Raw genomic sequence first — 6000 nt, 5'->3', positions numbered from 1 at the left:
GATTTTATCTGGTTCTGGTGTTAGTGGATTCACGAGTGCAAGCAGCGCAGAAAAGGGATCATATCGCAGTGTTTCAGAGTTCTTCGTTTCAGGTGAGTTTGCTCACTATACTGTAGGATACTAGGGTTGTGTGTGCTTGTTGTCTTTGTGACTCTTGTTGTATGCATGTATGCATGTTTTCTATATGTATTTGGGGTGAAATAGACCCAGTACAACCTTGAGCTGTCAATTGAGTTGAAATAGACTCGGGGCAGAAATAGACCTGGTACAGCCTTGAGCTGTCATTTGAGTTAAAATAGACTTGGGGGTGAAAAAGACCTAATTCATCCTTAAGCTAACATTTATGTATGGTATGTGGTATTTTGGGGAACTCACTAAGCTTTATTCTTACGGTTTAAGTTTATGTTTTAGGTACTTTCGGTTCTAAGGGGAAGGGCCCGGTCTGATCACAGCGCATCCACCCATGTTTTTCGCAATTATTATGATTTTGTGATTTATAATCTAATAATTGTTTTTACCTTGACATACTCTGATGGTTGATTTGATGATTTGATGGATTTTGGTTGAATTAAAAATGAAATTTTTACTCGGTATTTTGGGGCCTTACAAGTTGGTATCAGAGCCTTGGTTTGAGGGATTCGGGCACATTCTCGGGTGTGCCTGAACTCAAACTGAGGATTTCTAAAATCTTTTAAAAGAAAATGATTTTCTAAAAAGGTTTTCTAATAGAAAGGGGTGCGATGCGTGCAATCAGCCGAGCTCAAGTAAGTATTTCCCAAAATACCCATACATGTGTAATGCTTATTGTTTTGGTATGAGTATATGAGAAATGCATGCTCGATTAGGGCTAAGGATCTGCTCAGGATTTCCATGATAGAATGCTAGGAGATATACATTTATATTCCTGTTGATTAAGCTTTTGGAACTGCATGCTATTATGAATTTCAGATTGTTTGATAGAATGACCTGATTTAAGTGAGGCACTAGTTTAGATTCCTCGATACTCGAATGTTGTTTTCTTTGTGATTTTAGGGACCTCCAGTAATATCGGCTAACTATTAATCGAATACGTTAGGTTACATGTTGCGGGGATTAGATAATTTTAGAAGGTTAGGTTTAACTCTATTGCACAACTCTTGTTTGAGTCCAACTGTTGTAGTGTGGGACCTTGCAATCGAAGAATTATCAAGTGTTTGTGGCATGTATATGTATTCGTGAGGTAGTTAGAAGGTATTAGAGGGAGTCTCTTCTGCATCAGATGGCAGAGAGTGGTGTGAAGGGAACCCTAGGAAAGCCTAGGAAGAATGTTAGAATGTACTTGTGTGAGCATTTTCGAAAGAGGGATCCTAGAAGGAGAATCTAGGAAGATTAGTGATATGTGCATATCTATACATATATTTTACATCATATCTTAATATTTCTAGTTATTGTATGCTCATTATAGAACAAAAGGTACTTAATCTATTGTATATTGTGTTGTAGGGGTAAAAAACATGTTCGGAGAGAAAAGGAGCAGGAAGCTGGAAGCTAGGAATTTGGATCAAGACAAAAAAAATGAAGAAAAATACACTCACCACGTCGTGGTGACATTCCCACGACGTGGCGTTTTGGATTTCCCCGATGGATCTAGAAGACTTGTTGAATACGGGATAAACACGAAGGCCACGACGTGGTGGACTTACCACGTCACGGTGATCTGTTTTCGGGAAAACTATAAATAGAAGCCATTATCCTCCAAAAATTCAACTTTTGCTAGAAGCTACTATCGTCTTTTGAAGGCCAAGTACCCACTTTGAAGCTTGGAGTTGTAGAAGTCGATCATATCTTGGAATCGAGAGAATTGAGGCAATACAACCTTCTATTACGATTTTATACTTAAGTTTAATCATTTCTATTAAGATGAATTTCGTTTTTCTGTGTTTACTTGCTGAAATCATGGTCTAAAACCCTATGACTTTCGTTTAGATTAGATTGCTTGACTTTTTATGGCTTGATTTATGGTTAGGGTTAAGTTTTGTTGGTTATTTGTTACTTTAGCTTATTAAATAACCTTCTATGCTTATGACAACTACTTTTTTGTTTATTCTTGAGTTTAATTCAGATTGCATGACCATCTTTCTGATGGGTTTGAGCCATAAGAACTTTCCTATGTGCACATGCAAACCCTAATGCTTGGATCTAGGTTTCTCTAATTGAACATGCAATGTATCCAACGCTTACAATGCTAGATCTAGTGTAAACAATTGAATCATAACATATGAAATCAGATCTAGAAGAATACCTTAAGTTGCTTGCCTGAATCTTCTTGTTCTTGGAGCTTAGAGTCACAATTGTCACTCCTCTAATGGCTTACAAACACCAACTAGCAAGAGGATGATTTGGAGAGAGATGAGGGATGAGAAAATCGGCTCTAGGGTCCCCAAGGAAGCAAGGTGGTCGATTTCTCCAACCCATAGGGTCTATTTATACTATGAGCTACTAGGGTTACCTCCTTAACCCTAATTGAATAACTTAGGCCTTAAGCAATCCAAGGATCCTTCTAGAGTAAGGCTTGGACGAATTCAAGGAGCCCATACTCCTTAATTTCGGCCACCCCATATCCCATAAGGATCCATAGCCCAAAAACTCAACTATCCCACATTTGATAGTTTAAGCCCCTTTATTCAATTAACCTCTTTTAGTCACCAAATTAATTCCTAATTAATTTATGACTAATATTAATTAAATAATATTATTATTCCTTTAATATATTATTCTCATAATATATTAATATAATAATCTCTTCTCTCTTTATAAATCACCCTGTCAAGTTGCTATGGTGAAGGCAACCCAAAAGGACCATGCACAACCGGGTCAAGAACTTACCAAATGTAGTTACGGGCTTAGAGACTAATCCAACAGTCTCCCACTTGGATAAGTCTAGTAACTATAAATGCAAGCACAATCCGATTAGCAATCGTAGCTCTCAAAGACGCTGTCAAACTCTGATCCTATCAGTAACCTGTCCTTCAGATAAGGGATCGTATAATCCTCTGTTCTAGATATCATGCGGACAATTACATGGAATATTGTCATACTTATTGTCCAGCAATTGGTTTCTCGATCTCAGATTCATTTGACATAGAACTTAATTTGAACACATCAATTAAGTCCTGACCGGTCCCGACACATAAGTCAAATCAAATCATCGAGGGGCCCTGATATCGCTTTTACCCTCTTAGGATAAAAGGAACAGATAAACTTCGACTTATACGCATTTATTATCCATTAATCAAATCATACACAACAACGCGTTTTATAACAACAAGTTACTGATGCGTTTACGCATTATCAATGCACAACTAATTAATAAATAATAAACCATATATCTAGGTTTTAAGACCATATGATATTACCATCTTGCGATCACTCGTGATAAATTCCATGAAGCGATTCCAGCAAGTGTGGGTTTATTCCAATGCTCAAATCAAGTTCATAAGCACTCATGAACGTTGTAGCAAACTTTTGCTATGTATAATACACTTTATACAATCTACACACCAATTCATGACAGTCTTCATTCATATCTACTTCCAACATATGAACGACTGTGGACCGTTCGAATAATTCGACTATTATCAAATAACTCAATTATTCAGGAAGTCAAAACATGCAAAATTGAAACAATAGGTAAAAGATTAACATAAGACAGTAACATTACTAATAAATAATAATCCTTTATTTAATCATCAAATGTTAATAACAACTTATCTATTACACGTTTCCAAACTATCTAATCTAAACTAATATCGTCCTTCAGCCAAATGCTCCTAGCGTGCTGCAAGTGCTTAACCCTGCTCAGTCCCTTCGTAAGCGGATCTGCTGGGTTATCCTCTGACGATACCCTCTTTACTACGAGGAGTCCTTCTTCCACCCGATGTCGAATAAAGTGATATTTTCTGTCGATATGTCGAGATCTACCGTGATCTCTTGGTTCCTGGGTCAAGGCAACTGCTCCTTCATTATCACAGAAAATCTCCATGGGCTCCTTTATGGCTGGCACAACTCCAAGGTCTCCAATGAAGTTTTTCAACCATATTGCCTCTTTTGACGCTTCGCTTGCTGCAATGTACTCTGATTCGCACGTTGAATCAGCTACAGTTTCCTGCTTGGAACTCTTCCAAGTTACTGCTCCTCCATTGAGGGTAAAGACCCAGCCCGACTGCGAACGGTAGTTGTCCCTGTCGGTCTGAAAACTGGCGTCACTGTACCCTCGCACCTTTAAGTCATCACTCCCACCGAGGACTAGAAACCATTCCTTGGTCCTCCGAAGGTACTTAAGAATGTTCTTGACTGCGATCCAATGCGCTCTGCCAGGGTTCCCTTGATATCTGCTGACCATGCTCAAAGCGAAGGCCACATCAGGGCGAGTACAAGTCATAGCATACATGATTGAGCCAACTGCGGAAGCGTAAGGTACTCAGCTCATCTCTGCTATCTCGACTTCAGTACTCGGACTCTAAGTCTTACTCAACTTGGCATTACTCTGGATTGGTAACTCCCCTTTCTTCGAATTCTCCATACTAAAACGTTTTAGTACCTTGTCCAAGTAAGTATTATGACTAAGTCCTATTAGTCTCTTACTTCTGTCTCTCACTTTCCTTATTCCCAGAATATAGGAAGCCTCTCCGAGGTCCTTCATAGCGAAGCACTTCCCGAGCCAGGACTTAACCTCCTGTAGTGTCGGGATGTCGTTTCCTATGAGTAATATGTCGTCGACATACAATACGAGAAAACTTACTACACTCCCACTGGCTTTGACATATACACATGAGTCATCTTCGCTTCGCAGAAAACCAAACTCTTTGACCTTCTCGTTAAAACAAAGATTCCATCTGCGAGACGCTTGCTTAAGTCCATAAATGGACTTCTCAAGCTTACACACTCTGTTGGGATGGTTCGCATTGACAAAACCCTCTGGCTAAGCCATGTAAACATCCTCAGCCAACTTCCCATTAAGGAAAGCGGTTTTGACATCTATTTGCCATATTTCATAGTCATGAAATGTAGCAATGGCCAGCATCACCCTGATAGACTTTATCTTCGCAACTGGTGAGAAGGTTTCATCGTAGTCAACTCCAGGAGTTTGAGTGAAACCCTTCGCAACCAGTCGCGCTTTATAAGTGTGCACGTTTCCATCCACGTCAGTCTTCTTCTTGAAGATCCACTTGCACCCGACCGTCTTACGACCTGGTACATTGTCAACCAAATTCCAAACTTGGCTGTCATACATGGATTGAATCTCGCTGTCCATAGCCTCTTTCCATTTTGCAGACTCTGGGCCTGCCATGGCTTCCTTATAGCTGTTAGGTTCATCCATATTCACCAGTGTACTATCACTAATGAACGTATCCCCTTCCATAGTAATATGAAAACCATAAAACTAGGGTGGAACACTAACCCTTTCGGAACGTCTAAGAGGTAAGGACTCGTCAGTTGGTTCAACCGGAGTTTCCTCCTCGGGTTGAGCGCCAGTGTTAGAGGTTCCTTCATCGCTCGATACTTGAAGCTCTTCAAGATCGATTTTCCTCCCACTGTCTTCTTGGCTTATGAGTTCTCGCTCTCGGAAAACCCCTCTCCTCGCAACGAAGACTACATTGTCACTCGGTCTGTAGAAGAGATATCCAAAGGATTTTTGTGGGTAGCCAATGAAAATACATCGCTCACTACGAGGTTCGAGTTTGTCGTGAGTTTCTCGTCTTACGAAAACTTCGCAACCCCAAACCTTGATATGTGCCAATGAGGGAGCCTTCCCTGTCCACATCTCGTGAGGTGTTTTGGCAACCTTCTTCGTATGTACTAAGTTAAGGATATGGGCGGCAGTCTCTAAGGCATACCCCCAGAATGAGATAGGTAGCGAAGCACGACTCATCATGGAACGAACCATGTCTAGCAAGGTTCGATTACGCCTCTCAGCTACACCATTCAATTGTGGTGTCCTAGGTGGTATCAATTGTGAAA

Source organism: Lactuca virosa, chromosome 1 (genome assembly GCF_052849685.1).
Source record: "Lactuca virosa cultivar CGN04683 chromosome 1, Lactuca_virosa_CGN04683_v6, whole genome shotgun sequence".
NCBI classification, from domain to species: Eukaryota; Viridiplantae; Streptophyta; class Magnoliopsida; order Asterales; family Asteraceae; genus Lactuca; species Lactuca virosa.
The sequence above is the reverse complement of the archived record's forward strand: the minus strand, read 5'-3'. Positions refer to the sequence as shown.